The sequence below is a fragment of the Protopterus annectens genome, chromosome 2.part0 (genome assembly GCF_019279795.1).
Source record: "Protopterus annectens isolate FY-2018-M chromosome 2.part0, PAN1.0, whole genome shotgun sequence".
NCBI lineage: Eukaryota > Metazoa > Chordata > Ceratodontiformes > Protopteridae > Protopterus > Protopterus annectens.
Genome location: NC_056728.1, coordinates 1216829991 through 1216847227, shown reverse-complemented (window position 1 = coordinate 1216847227; position 17237 = coordinate 1216829991).

Below are 17237 nucleotides of genomic sequence, written 5' to 3'. Positions count from 1 at the left end.
TTTGCATCGGGTTACCATGCCAATGGCCACTAGCATGCTGACTGCAACATTTGCACACTTTATTTGGAGCTGTCATGGCTCCATTGTGTTATTTGCAGTAACGTACTCAGTTGTCAACTGAGTACATTTCTGCAACTAACACGACTCTTACACGGGCTGGTTTCAGCTTCGTGGATCGCTAATCCACCTCATTTGCATGCCTTTTGGCTGCAAGTGGGGTTATTAGCATATCCACACCCTGCCCGTGTAAGAGTCGTTTTAGCTGTCTCTTACACGGGATTTCGGGCTGTTCCTGGATCGCAATGGCTGCATGGAGTCTTACACGACTCTTAGACTCCATGCAAGCCATCGTGAATCCTGCCCTTAGTTTTTCACAATAAATAAACATGTCCAATCAGATTTTACATCTTTACCACATCTCTAACAGACTGAAGAAGTCATTTTACTAAATGTAGACATTTTATATGTAGTAACATTCTATTTATATATTTCCACATAAAAAAATGCAGTATAAATTTGAAGCAGACTAAATGATTTAAGTATAAAGCTTTATTCTTACCATCTATTGAGTCACTCAGTCCACCACTATCTAAGAAGTTACAGAATTTTGCATCAAAATGATTATCAGTATTATTTATAATTAACTTATATAGTTTGGACAAGCTCTGTTGTATGTCAATTGACCTTGGATAACAACATTAATATATTCTTATAAGGGGGGGATGATGTTATGTTCCTGTTCACCCATATTATCTGCAAATTAATTTAATTTCTTACTGATGGATAATATTAAGTGGTTAGCAGATTGATCCAACTTATATTCTTTCATTAAATGTTGTGGGGACCTAGCTTTAAATCATGGTAATACTAATCCCTTCCTTTTTAGGAAATTCATTTTAACATTGTTCTGAGTTTCCTTAAATCTAGAGGTATGTACAATAGGAAAACACAAAAATCCATTTTGATATTAATGGAGTTTTAAAAACATGTTGCTTAACTGTTTTAAGAATTGATTTTATAGATGCGGAATCTAAAGGTAGGTTGAAATGAATTTCCTTCTTAGGTAAATTTTATTAATGAAATGAAAGGATTATTTCATATTGCTAATTAATCATCTCTAATAAACATAATAATTTAGTACAATCTGCTCCTGGATGGTTTTCCATTGACAAGTGTAGGTTAAGTATATACAGAGTAGAATAGAGTTAAAACTTTCAGCAACAGAGTAACATTCTACATCTTGGAAGTTAATACCACCATATTCCCATAAAGTTAGATAATTTCTATAAGCAATTCTCAGCTTTGTAGAATAGCATAAGAATGTAGTTAATGTTTTTCCATTTTCATTAAAAGTTTTTGTCAGGTATTCAACATTGATTCAACATTAATCTGTTCTGCTAACTCCTCTGCTGAACTCCAGTCTATCACCCAAGAAGTGTTCAACCTAGTAGAAAAATGGTTCCTTCAATGCGGTCTCCTCCTTAACCCAAAAAAAATAAATTATTGCTGTTCACTCCCACACAGAAGTCCCCCCCAATTGATTTCACAGTCACATCCAATAATGGCACTACCATAGTACCTGATGCAACCACCAAACTCTTAGGGGTAACTATTGAACATTAACCTAACCATCAAATCAGTAAATAGAAAACTTGGTTTCCTCTACAGGATCAAACCTTTCCTTACTCCTCTCGCTAGAACTACCATCGCCCACACTCATCTTATCTCCACAATCCTATATGCCTCCCCTATTTACACTAATCTATCCAAAAGTAATCTCATCAAACTGGCAACCTCCTACCACAACATTGCCAGATTTGCAACTGGCTCCCCATTTAGAGCCCACCACTGTTTAAATCTTAAACAGCTAGGTTGGCTTGAATTGCAAAATCAACTCCTCCTTCAACAGCTAACTGTCACCCACAAGATCTTGCATCATGCCAGTAATACCCTAATACTCTGTAACCTTATTACTCCTTACAAAAATCTTACTACACTACGCTCAGCTAACAAATTGCTAGTAACCATCCAGAAATCCAACAATAAGTCTGGGGACTGTCTTTTTACTAGCGCAGTGGGAAAAACTTGGAACAAGCTTCCCTGTGATCTTTCATCTCTGTCTTCCACACTTCTTTTCAAGAATCAACTAAAAACTTTTCTTAGAACTCTATGGCTTTGTCCATGCACTAACCCAGATTAATCCGCTCTCTTCTTGTCTTTTTCACTATCCCTGTCTTATTAGCCCTTCATGGTCACTGAATGATGTCTCACTGTTTCAACTAAACCTGAGCATATACATTTTTAAAAACCTTACTTTATGTGTTTAACTTGCCATCATCTGTCCTCTGCTCATTCTTACTAGTAGAATCTGTAAGCTGTCTAAAAACTTAGCTATTTTGACTCTAGCTTATTTCACAGTGCTTTTTCTACACTAGCTTCTGTCTCCTTACTTAACTTTAGGCTCTCAACTGGTTGCGCTATTTTTTTCTCTCACCTCTTGATTTGCTCTTTATCCCTTCTTCTCATATATTCAATTGTTAATATATCCTATGTTTCCTAATTGTTTAGATTTTTAGGCTAATGTTGTTGAGTGTTTTTTTAGGTATTCTCATGTATATCACTGTTAATTTGTTGATTATTATCCTACTGTATGTTTTGTTTAATGGAGCTTATCTCCCTGGGCCTCTGCTGAAAATGGATATGTATCTAGTTGGACTAGCCCGGTCAACAAATGTAAAATAAAATAAAATAAATAAAATATTAAAGCTACTGAATGCAATATATATACAATCTTTGGTGATATACTCATCTTAATAAACACTAGTCTGTCCTCAAAACTAAAAAAAAAAAAAAATAATTCCATTTTTAATAAAAAATAACACATCGTCCATTACTTTCAAAATTATTATTAATAATCTTACTCACATCTGGAGCAATTTTTATTCCTAAATATTTTAATTCCTTTCCTTCCCAATTATATTTATATTTATCTTTAAACTTACTGTCTAGTAATTGATTTAACACTGAAGTTTCAATTTTGTTGCTGTTAAATTTCAACAGAGTTACTTATTGAAAATGTTCAATTTTCTCATCTATTTCTTTAATCAAATAATTTAAATCTCCCACAGTTAGTAAAATATAATCTGCCAAAGCTGTATTTAATATTGGCAGTCACTGTTTATTGAAAATCCATCCATTTTTTTTCCATTGCCTCTTATACTATTAGTTAACTTCTCGATAAACGCAAATAATAAAGGGGGACAAGGGACACCCTTGTTTTGTGCCTTTGTTTAAAGTGAGTCCTTGAGAAATGTAAGACCCAATTTTAACGTATGCTTTGGAGTGTCTATACAGTTTTTTAAATATTCCAATAAACTTATGAAAATGCAAATGCTTCTAAAGTTTTAAACAAGTAGTTCAAATCTACAGAATCCGAATCTCTCTCAATATCTAAGTTAACTAGGGTCAATTTCTTGTTCATTGTATTTTGCTAAATCTAAGATAGTTGCTACCATTTTTATATTATTGTAGGTTAATCTACTGACTATAAGTCCTGTTTGATCTTAATTAATTTACTATACATCTTAATATTGTGGTGAAAATGGAATTAAACATTTTGTACTCTACATCTAATAATGAAATAGGTCTATATGATGAGACAAACCTATCCTTTCCTTGTTTAAATATTGGTAAGATTACAGAAAATTTCCATGAGGGAGGAATTATTTTTTCACCCTGAATTATCATGAAAATGTCATTCAGTAATTCTAAAATATGTAATGGAAACAGACTATATAATTTCATATTTTAAAACTTCTTTAACATCTATCAACATTTGTTCATCATTTAGTTTACAAGTAAGATTTTTCTTTAAATAATTGTTAGTTTTGTAATCATCAGGACTGTTATGTTTATCATTATTAAAATCCTCATTGATTTTTTTAAAAATATTAAGCATTTCCTTTATGTCTGAAGTAAGCTTATTAGTGTGAGGATTTTGGATATTTTTGTTTTGTGCCTTTTTGTTTAATATCTTACTTCTCTTGACTAATCTATGTTGACTTTTTGAAGTCTTTGCATAACTATGCAATTTTAAAACTGTTTGATATTTTGTCATAAATTTTAATGATTCCATTATTATCTTATGTAATGAAATACAGTGAAGCACTTTTCTTTTGCAAAATAAACTTCATCAGACTAAAACAGTATTAAATCACAACTGAACTTTTTAAATAGCATTTTATAAGCCCGCCCTCACTAGAAAGGAAATGATGTCATAACAAAATTTTTTTTTTAAATATATAAGCACATATATATAAAACACACATAAAATACATTAACTAAATTCCTTTATTAATACATAATCTAAATATATCCTAGTTGATTATTATTAATTAAAAAATTATATATAAAATATATATATAAGTAGATATACTTATTAAATCACTACCCTAACACAGGTCTGTATGTGTTTTGCAAGTGCATTTATTAAATTCATCTTTCTAATGGCATATACTCTTTCTTTTAGGGTTCTAGTAGTCTTCCCTATATAACAAGCTGGACAGTGCTTACACATTGTCACATATACCTGACCTTTTGAATTTCAATTTAGTTTATCATATATATATTATATTTCTGACCATTAATTTGAACATATTTACCCTCATACATGTGATTGCATAAATTCCACATTTCACATTTTTTCATGCCTTTTACTTGATGCTTTTTTGTTATTTGACACATTTCAAGAAGAGTTTTTAAATTATTGCACACCATTCTTAAATGTATTAATGACAGGTGCTTCAACGTCGATTAAATGCCAATTCTTTAACATTATTGATTTTATCTCATAAAAATAACGTTAAATGTTGTAATCAAGGTTGCATTGTAATCTATATGATTATCTTCTTTTGTATATATACCTGGTTCACCTGTTGATTTAGGATTGGTGAAAAATGTCCATTATTCCATAAACTAACAGAATAACCCCTACTTATAAACATCTCTGTGAGATGCCTGCACTCAAAAATAAAATCTGCTTCTAAGCTAACCATTTTAGCAGTATGGACAAATTGTCCAAGGATGGGAGTTTGTGAAATGCAGGAAAGAGTTAGAGTAAGTTGTGGTATATTTTTTGCAATAAATATTTGGTTAATTCTATCCTTACTAAGGTTAACATCCAGATAGTTTATTTCTTGCTCATCTATGGCATGTGTGAATTTTAAATACTGTGTTGTGTTATTAATATATCCTAAAAGTTGTTCCACAGATTGTTGGTCACCTTTCCATAGGATAAATATATCGTCCAAATAACATAATGTTATCAGCATAATTGCCTCCCAGGACATATTTCTTTTCTCATCTTGCCATAACTAAATTGGCGAAAATGGTCCCACAAGGTGACCCCATCCCAACTCCTACTTTTTAAAGATGGTAGCTGTTATTAAATATTAAGAAGTTTTTGGAAAGTACGTTGTCAAACAGATCAACATATAAATTGATTTCTGATTGTGGCATGGCTTGTTCAAATAAAAACTGCTCTATAATCTGAATACCCTCCTGTTGGGGTATGACAGAAAACAGATCCTTTACATCTACTGTCAAGAACGAAACCTGATCAGAATATTCAAGTACCATTCATCAAGCTTAGAAAGTGCCAAGAATCCTTACAGAGCTGTACTTGCCAATCCAAAAACTTCTTTAATCTATAAAGAAATTTGGCACAAGAGTATGTAATGGAGCTGCAACCATCAACTATAGGTCATAAAGGTGGATTGATTACATCCTTATGTATTTTGGAGTACCAAATATAGTTGGAATAGTGGGTGAAATAATGCTCAAGTACTTATAAATGTCAATAGTAATTCTGTTTTCCAAAACATATCATTAAGAGAAATAAAGATTCTGCTATAGACCATATTCAACTCATTTCTAGTAACTTCTTCATACGTGTCAGTGCTAAGTATTTCATATATCATTTTGTCATAATCATGGGTGTTCATGATTACAAGCCCAACCTCTTTATCCGGCTTCATGATCCTGATCTTCTGTTGCAGTAAATAAGTAAATCCCTTCCCTTCATATTTAAATTATCCTGGAAAGTACTGTTTTTCTGAGTTAGTAAATGTCTAATATACAACTCACATATTTTCTTACAAAATACCAAAGCCAGATGTAGAGGTGGGTTGAAGGTACTGCTGATACTGAATTCTGCATTATCTTGACCATGCCCTTCCCTGAACAGGATTTTAAAATGTAACTTTGTTAAGAAAGGTTTTAGATCAATGAGCACTGAGGCCAAACTGGCACCAGTAGCTGGAACAAATGTGAGTCACTTACTTAATAATTTGACAATTTCTTCATCAATAGTTGTTTCACAGAAATTGTAAACCTTAAAATCTCCCTCTGTATTCATAATAGTAGAAGGAACATGTGCACCACCATGACTACTGTGACTAGTATCAACATTACTTAAATTGATCAATAATTCACCCTCCTGAACCGACCCCATGCTTGAACCCCCCCCCCCCAAATTCCTCCTGGATGGCATGTAAAAATCCTGCCTGGAACCTGGATGAAAATTGTTGCTGTTATCCATGATGTTATTATTATTATAATTCCTAATTCTCTCGGATCTCCTTAATGGTGGAAATTCCTACTCATAATCATAACTACTATTCTCATTAACAGCCTGCTGTTCAGTTTGCTCATTATTGTTGATGCTACTTTCATTAGTGTTATTTTGGGCATACTGCCTGCCTTGACCTGAATTAAAATTGCCCATTCTTGGTGGCTTTTGGATATGCTTGACCTTTACTGTATTGCTGCTTGTCCCTAACTAAATTAGAAATTTTCTTATGCTTTAAATCAGCAATAATATGTTTTATGCTTGAATATATTTGTTGGTGTTCATATTTATATCTACCACATTCAACATCATCTTGTAATTGTAACTCAAGCTCATTGCATTCAGTTATAAGAATTTCAATATCCTTACAATTACATTTTATCAAAAGCTCAAGCAATTCTAGGCCATGTCTATCAAACATGGCAATAAGTTCATTATGCAATGGTGATTTATCAATTAGTCCTGCTGGATAATGCCATGTTCTTAGGCCTTTAGGTACAATTCAATTTACAATACAGTCTTTTAGGTAACAATTCTCTACCTGTAATTTTTTTAACTTAAAAAGTTTTTTGTCAAGCTCATTCAATTTATTTTTAACATTGCTAGCATTGTTCACGTCAATGTTCTGTGGCTCAGCATTGTTAACTTCTCCCACAAGCCAGTCTTTCAATACTGCGGATTTGCAAAACAAACCACTATTACTAAAAACATGAGCCGACAAATTAACATTAGAATGAGCATTTCCAACTGCCCCAAAATTATGCAACAAATTACGTTGCTGGGAAGTAGGATTAGGATTAAAATCAGTACCTGCTGGTTGAACCTGCTGAATAACTGCAGGTAACTGTTGTACTGCTCCAATATGCCTTAGTTTAGGCCGCATAATGCCACCACAAGCTGGTTGAAATTATACTTATAATAGAAATATACTTATTAAATCACTACCCTAACACAGGTCAGCAATAATTAAAACCAGCTTACAAATAATCTCACCTAAGTAATGCTTTAAGCCTGAGTATAATATTGATTGCACAGTAGTCATTCAAACCCGGCCATACATAAGAATTTAGTTTTAGTTGCCAGATTAATTCTGCTCTTTCTAAATGTAGCATCCATGGGCCCCTCTAAGTTTCTCATGGACCTGTTGGATACCACAAAATTCAAATGTATGTTCACCATACTCCTGTATGTGTTTTGCAAGTGCATTTGTTAAATGCATCTTTCTAATGGCATATAGGTGCTTATATATTTTTTAAAAAATTTTACATTTTGTTATGACATCATTTCCTTTTTAGTGCATGGCGGGCTTATGAAATGCTATTTAAGAAGTTCAGTTGTGGTTTAATACTGCTTTAGTCTGATGAAGTTTGTTATTCTACAAAAATTGTTTCACTGCATTTCATTAAATAAGAGTTTTGCTTGCACTCTGGCCATTTTTTTGTGATTTCTACAGTTAATTTCTTTGTTTGTTGTTCAAACCTCACTTTGTGTATTTTCTTTTGCATTTCTGACTCTTTCTCAGATTTTTTCATTTTATTAAAAGCCCATCTTCCCATTCTGTCTTTAATATGCATTTTAAGGAGTCCCATAATATGACTTTACTAACCTGACCATTATCATTCAAAGAAAAAAATCTTTGATTGTTCCTAAAGGTAATTCTTAAATTCTTTTACTTTCAACATATATACTGGGATTCTATGAATAATTTGAAATATCATTATATCTTTTACTATATTAATACTTAGTGCATTATGATCAGATAGACAACAAGAAATAGTTTTAAAATAATTCACTTTATTGACTAAATCTATAGTGGCATAAATACTATAATTCTGGTTTGTGTCCCATGCACATAAGAATAATGAGGGAAGAACAACAACTTATCTTCTGTTTTTACTAGTAAATCAACTAAATTATTATTACTACTCCATCTATTTAGTATTTTAGCTGATGCAAGTATTTTAGTTTTCTTCTGTTTATCTGTTTCTTCTATACTAGATATGCAGTTAAAATACCCTGGTAAAATTAAAGTACCCTACCAATGACTTTGTAGTAAGTTTAAGTGATATTTATCCACTCTTGCACCTATTCCAGGGATCCAGTAAAACTTAGGTAATGTATAGAGTTTTCCATTATATTTAATTATTACAAATTTATAGATTACTTTAGGATCAATAAAGGATTCCATGACCTTAGGCATTACAGTGGATTTTCTCTAAAGTATAGCAGTTTCTTTCTACATTGTTTAAAAGAATCAGATGATAATATTTCATATTGTATATCTTTATGCATCAAGTGAGTCTCTTGCAAGAGTATAATGTCTCCTCTATTTAATTTTTAAATATCATATTAACAATTTCCTTTTGTTGCCATTATTTATTCCAGTTGCATTAATATATAATAGATTAAAACTATGCATACTGTGAATTTAAAAACATTTCTTTTAAAAGACTATATGACACATTTATCAACCATATTATTTTAATTATATATAAGACTCTACTGTGTATATCTGACATCATCCTGACATTCCAGTTTCTTTTAAAATTCTGCCCTTCTACAAACTAAACTACTAAAATTAAAAAATAATAAAAACAAAGACAAGTCTATAACTATAAATGTATATAATACTACTAAAACACAACCTACCATGGATACCAAAGTTCCTAGTCTGCCTACTGAATAGCCCAATGAAACACCCGGTCAGGCACATTGGTCAGGGATAACCAAGAAATTCATGTTCCAACAAAGGTATAAACATGAATATTTAATTAAATACAGCAAACAGATTTAGCACTTTCATTCCACATGGGAACTTCATCAGAATAACCCAGCACTAAATGATAAACCATTAAGTAGTCCAAACAAATAATATAGTAAAACATGATTGGCCAGGACTTAATATGCAATTACCATATATTAATTATTCAGTTACTGAGTTTTATACTTCCAAATATTTAAAACACTGGATAAATAAATAAATAACAGAATGTGGTCAAGTGTAAATATAAATATAAATATAAAAAGCAACATTACAACACCTAATTTCAAGGCTCTTTTCTTTAAAGCTGGTAAAATTGAATAATGTTCATTTAGCCCAGGGGCTGAACAGGCATCAGACTTTAACTGCCACATAAGCTTATAGTACTTGAGGCTGGCTTCTGAGTCCGCTCCTCTCTCTAAACATTTTCCCCGTCTAACACCCAAAATATGAAACTATAATCCTCACATGTCAAAGTATGTTTAAATAATGCATTGGTTTCTTTTTTCTGGAAATTTCATAAGCATGTTCATAAATTCTTTGTTTTAATGTTTTCTCTGTTTTACCAACGTAAAATGTGAAACATGTGGAGCAATATGCCAGGTAAACCACCCCTTTGCTATAACAGTTGAAATATCCCTTAGTTTTTAACTGTCCTACTGGACCAGTTAAATGTAGTTCATCCACATTTGCCACATAGGGACATTGCGGACATCTTCCACATTTGTGGGTGCCTATTCTCACACTCAAACCAGAATCACTTTTGTAACCTTCAAAAATATTCTTTAAATTATGTCCCCTTCTCAAACTAAACTTTAATTTTCTAGAAAAAACCTCAAGACTATTGGGCATACTGGAAAAAATATCCCAATAAGTTTGTATTATATTTGTATTATATTTTTCATAAGCTAGGTGTCTTGGTGAAATTCCATAACAAAATAAATATCATTAATAGACTGTGAGTTTATATCTACCTTGTCCATCTCAGCCGACACCGCACCATTCTCAAGGTACAGTATGGGAATGTATCTCACTCCCCACTCCTGCAAAACCTTCTCACTGATGGAAGTTATTAAGACTTCAGGTTAACCCCGTCTGACAAAAAGAGCTCACCAATATAATTTAGTTCAGATATCAGGTCTTCATTAAGTGTGGTCATGCGAGCCGCTCTAACCATCTGTCCCTTGACAGTGTTCCTTTTTTTGGGGTAAGGATGTTCACTTTTAAAATGAAGGTAAGAATTAGAAAAATGTTTCTTCTGATACAGGGAGGAAACATATTTATTAAGCCTCAAATCATTCCTAATTTGCACATCCAAAAAAAATGGACCATATTGTCCCTCACACTTGATGTAAATTCCAAAATATTGGTAGAATGGTTAATAAACTCCAGAAAGGAATCAATAATATCCTCTGGTCCCTTCCATACAATAAATACATCTTCCAGGTAACAGAAGTAACATCTAAAATATTCATAAAAAGGAGAGGTAAAAACAAAATGCTGTTCCCAATATAATAAAACTAGTTTGGAAAATATAGGGGTACACGAGGCCCCCATAGCTACCCCCCGATCTGCTTGCAATATTCTCCCTGGAAAAACAAAAAGTTATTCCTAAGTACCAGTTCCATGTTTTCTAGAACCAACCGAAATTCCAGGGGAGATAGAAATCAAATCCCACAATGACCTCTTCAAACCAAATTAACCCAGTTTCCTGGGGAAATCACACTGAACAAATCCTTTATGTCCACTGTAAGAAAAATATAGTCAACATTAAATTCAATTTCTCTAAACGTTGTCAAAAGGTCCCACAAATCAACTAAAATATGATGGAATAATCCATAAAAAGGTTTCAATTTATTATCCACATATAAAGCCAATGGCTGAGTCTTGGAACCACCAGAGAAAAACTATAGGTCTAAGGTGTGGGTCTAGGCCATCCTTAAGAGTTTTGAGAATCCCAGAAATACTAGGAATCACTGATTTAGGTACCCATAAAAACTCATACAACTGCTTGTCAATAGCCCCTTGAAACAAATTGTCTTCCAGGATCAAATCTAATTTCTTGTAAGCCAGGCTGCTCTCATTCCTAGATACTTCCTGGTATTTACCATCCCCACAGAGTATCTCCAACATTTTCCAGGTATAAATAAAATCCTCCATGTGGATACCACCCCCCTTATCTGGTTTCATTACCCTAATTTTACTATTCTTACTGATATCCATAAGCAGTTCCCTTTCCCCCTTGGTTAAATTACTATGAAATTAACCCTAGTTGCAACAGTTGCTAAAATTCTTCCAAATCTCTCTCTCAACCAGTGCTTCAAAGTTGGAAAAAAATGGATAGACAGGTGGATGAAAGGTGCTCTTCCTCCTAAACTGGTTATTGTTTTGAAAGGTACCACTACCCCCAAAAAAGACATCCAGATTGAGGTTCCTTACAAATAATTTAGTGTTTCAGACCATTTTGGCCACAGAACTGGATCTACTGGGTATAAAAGTGAATCCCTTTTGAAATAAATCAAATGGGTAACTATGGGTTCAATCTCACTGTAATTAAAAATATGGAAATCCCTGTAGGAATTAATAGGTCCCACAACCATTATCTCTCCAGTGTTGTGTACAACTAATTCCTCCTGTCCCTGCCCCTCTGTCCCTCCCAAACTTGGTTCTGATAAGGGTTCTGTTGGGCAGCAAGGGCATAGGTAGGTTGTCGGGTTTGGTTCTGTAACCTCGGGGATCTCTTCACAGGATACTGTACTAAAGGAACTGCTCTCTGCCCATCCTGCTCTATATTATTACCCATATAATTTCCTTGTTCACCATCCAAATTATCCACTTCACCCAAAGACCCTCCTGTGCCCTGTGACTAAAATAGGAACACTTGGGTAAAAAGGCTGCATAAAACTTCCCACTCTGGTAATCCTTATCATCCCTCTGTAATTTGTTAATTTTCCTCTTTCTGTTTTTCTCTGTCATCCTATCCATATCTTTAAACATACTAAAACAATAAGTGAGAAGGTCACTGAAAAACCAATCAGTAAAAACAAAATGAAAACTCCAGCAAAGCTAGAACCTCCACTGAGTGATCTCCCAAATGTCTTGTATCAGAGGCGCATGGGATATATGCAATTGACCCTTATGAACATCAGGTGTTTCAGCTAATTGGCGATTCTGAATGCCCATGACTTGTTTCATTGTTTTAATGGACAATTTCAGGCCAATAAAGCCAAACCCCACTAGCTGTGGATATACATATTTCGGCCATGTTATGACCTTGTCAGCACAGCACAAGCAGAGCATTTGAAACATATTAAGATATTTGACTCTGAACTCATTAACTGAATGTAACAAGTCAGCTTCAGCCTTGGCATTAAGTTCAACAGTTTGTTTATGTAAAGCATCCATAACTGATGAATTGTTTTTCTACAATGATTCGTAAAACAGCAAGACCACATTCATTAAACAGTCACTAAATCATAAAAAAAACACAATCTCTTCAAAGACATTATTAGGGAATTTGGTACATCTCAGCCCTTTTGGAACATATTTTTTCTCTATACATTGCTCCAAGAACCAAGTCAAGTGTCAATGATTTATATTTAATTAATTTGTCTTTTAGGGCATAAATGATACCTTGATAGGTAAGCTGATTCTTGTGGAGTCTGTACTACTGTTGAAACCCCACGCAACACAAATGTGGAAGATGTCCACAATGTCCCTATGAGAATGTGGATGAACTACATTTAATTGGTCTGGTGGGACGGCTAAAAGCTAAGGGATATTTCAACTGTTATACCAAAGGGGTGGGTTACCTGGCATATTGCTCCACATGTTTTGCATTTTACATTGGTAAAACGGAGAGAACATTAAAACAAAGAATTTATGAATATGTCCAGAAACAAATGCATTAATTAAACATACTTTGACATGTGAGGATTACAGTTTCAAACTTTGGATGTTAGACCAGGTAAAATGTTTTGAGAGAGGAGGGGAGTGGGAAACCAGCCTTGAGTACTTGAGCTTATGTGGCAGTTAAAGTTTGATGCCTGTTCAGCTGCTGGGCTAAATGAACATTATTCAATTTTACCAGCTTTAAAGAAAAGAGCCTTGAAATTAGGTGTAATGTTGCATTTTATATTTATATTTATATTTATATTTACACTTGACCATGTTCTGTTATTTATTTATTTTTCCAGAGTTTTAAATATTTGGAAGTAGAAATCACAGTAATTGAATAATTAATATATGGTAATTGCATATTAAGTCCTGGCCAATCATGTTTTATTATATTAATAGTTTGGACTACTTAATGGTTTATCATTTAGTGCTGGGTTATTCTGATGAAGTTCCCTTGTGGAATGAAAGTGCTAAATATGTTTGGTGTATTGGATTAAATATTTGTTTTTATACCTTTGTTGGATCATGAATTTCTTGGTTGTCCCTGGTGACCAGTGTGCCTGACTGGGTGTTCCATTGGGTTATTCATGATATCTGCACTTAATTTTTTCCACCTTTCATTTTTCTGCATACTGAAACTACTAAACTAGTGCTCTATCTAGCAGCACCTAAAAATTCATCCGAAAAACTAGCCAAAAGCTAATGCGACTTACAGATAATTAATGTAATATTATATATAAGGTCAAAATAACAAGACCCTATTAATTTAGTTATATATTTTGCCGTGTGATACTATTTCCCCCATTTACTACATGCAAGTTTAATAATCCTCTTCTACTAATCATAGTTATATAATGTAACAAATAGTATCATATATACTTATTTATATAATAGTATAAATTATTCATTTAATATTCCTAAAATTGTTCATTCATTCAATATTATTATAATTAGATCTCTAAATAAATAAATATAACTGAGTGGGACCTGAAGAAATAATATCTGTAAACTTACAGTCAACAGATACTCTTATCATACTAAACCATAATACAAAAGAAAGATCAATGTACATATTTATCATCTCAAAACGCACACACACATATCTTACAGCTCTAACAAAAAGCTCTGAATATGTTTTCAAAGTACAGGTGCCTATATTTCAAACTCCTGTAACACTTGTAATGCATCAAGTGTGAAAATATTCTAAAAAATATTAACTTATTAAACAACTTCAATAAAATATGCAAATTACTTAGACTAAAGACAATGTCTTACCATTTCTATGGAGTCAAAAAAGAAAATCACTGTCAATATTGTATTCAACAGTTAGAAAGTGTTTAATTTAAAGCTCATTCTCATTTCCCTGATTCAAACATATAGAAAAATCTGCTTTACTTTATATCAAAATAAATGTACTGATTCAGCAATAAAACACCCACATTTCAACTTTGACTTACAAAATCAGTTATTTACTGTAGTCTTAGTGAATCTAATAACATTCACCATGTAAAAAGCTTCAAAGTTCACATGACCAAGCTTTAAATTTCAGCTTTCATATTATGAAATGTTTGATATGATTTTCTATGCAATGTATATGAAATCTTGTACATTCACATTTCTGTCATATACGGGTATATACAACAGACATTGTTCTTAAAAGCAGTTTGTTATTTAAACATGCTTTTATTTTATTTTACCATGGGTATTCTTCCTTATTCTATATATCTTGTATTTCTAAAATCTCCCATCAAAGAACTATTTAACCATTACTTTTCTATTAAATATTAATGTATGTGTACATATTTTTAATTTACCTGTTAATGTTTTTTATTAATCTTACACAATAACTATCACATTCCTTGTGTATATGCATATTCGTAAGATGTTTACTCTTACTAATTCTATATAAAAAATCCTGATTATTTAATTTGAATATGTGTGTTTAACCATTGTGAACCACCTGTTCTGATCTAAACTTTCATGCTGACATCAGAATCTGGTTACAGCATGTGAAGATGACAATTCACAGCACACCGCAGCTGCTAATTTCCAATGTAAGTTCCTCATTCTTTTTAGTTTTTTTAAGCAGTTCTAATCAGTAACAAACATCTAACTTTACTTCCTTCAATTAATATGTCCAGTTAATATGTATAGTTAAAGTTAATAACACAGCAGCACATGCTGTTAACATGTAAAATGTTAAAACACAAAATCCAAAAGGCTCCAGAACCAAGATAAATCCAAGGCAGATCATCATGACCAACAACTATTTTATTTGGTGACCCAATTAAAACTAAGACAAATAAGTTATCTTAAGTACTTTTGTCCCTGATTGGAACTTCATCAGAATATAAAAGCAGTTAAGTTATAAAACTTTTATACAGACATCTATGAGTAATGATAACGTTTTGGATGTTTCAAGAGGGAGTGTCTCCAACCATTCCTAGACAAAATAATATCACCATGCCATCTAGTGTTCAGAAGTTTTAAATCCACTTCATCTTGACAGTGTGTAATCTTACAGGCCAGCTAGAATACTGTAACCTTTTGTATTAAACAGGTTCTATCTTAAAAAATAGTTTCTGTATAAAACATCTTAAATAAAAAATAAAAATCACATTAAAATAAGAAATTTGTAATCCTATAACCATGTAAACATAACTATCTTAAAATCATGTACATAAAAATCACTCAAAAAAATTAGTACCTAAAAATAACTTAACATTCAATGTATGCAATAAGATAGAAAAATATATTAAACTCAATAGTAACTGGCAATAAGGGCATTCAGTTAAAGAGTATATAAAATATATGTCCTGTGGAAAAAATGTATCTGTTAAATATAAAGCTCACATAAATAGCTTTATTTGTTAGTGTGCTTTGCATTTAAAATATAAAAAGGGTGATTAAAGTGTGAATTTGTAGCAAAGGGGCCAGAGGTATTAATGTACCATGCACCCTTACCTCTGTTGCTTTAAATTTCAAAAGGGGTGCTGTGAAACAAGCTCATTACATCCAGGCCAACCAAGGGCATTCAAAGTCAAGTGCCAATATAATTCCCTTAGTTCCAATAACTGTACCCATGCAACTCCCCTCATTCCCACCTTTAATCCCTCCATAAATATGAACTTAAAGGTGTGACTTTCATTGTCCAAACAATGTCTTGCCAAGGCATTATTCGGATTCCATTTGTTGACATTATACTTTTGTTCATATATTCTTCCCTTTAAACTGCACTCAGTTTTAAATTTGTAAAAACATGGGCACTTTTGGCATAATGCCATGTAGACCACCCTCCTGGAATTACAGCCAAAATTTGAACTAACTTTGAATTCATTGCCTTTAATAAGAAACCTGCCATAAATTAGAATGAGTTTGCATTGGGAACAGAACCCACATTTCATCATACGACGTACCTGATGCATGTTTTCTTTAGATGCATGTTCCAAATTTTCTTTTAGGTTCCCATGTCTTATAAATGTAAAACTGGGTTTGTGTCCTAACTTCTCTCTCAAAGTGGAATTTTCGCAAATAATTGCTCAGTTTTTTCAATGACCCATTTAAGTGTTCTGTGGTCCATATTAAAGGCAGTTATGAAATTCATGGGGAATGAGGTCTGATCAAATCCACAGTTACATACCCCTCCACTTCAGCCCCTATATTTTGTGCGATGATTGTTTTGTTTGCAATTGATACAGGTATTGTTGACTTTCTTAGTAAGGGTTTAACCTTTGTACCAGCGAGGAGAGTGGACTTTGCAAATGCCTTAATGGACTTGAAACTCTGTGTAAGGAAACACCAAGCAACTTTGGTTTTCAAAGGAACAACCTACAAGGTGCGCATGATATTTTGTCTAATAACTTAAAGTTACTGAAATATAAGAAAACACAACTTGAGAATAGTTATTTACTTGAATGTATTAAAAATGAAATGGTCCTAAATGGGCTTAGG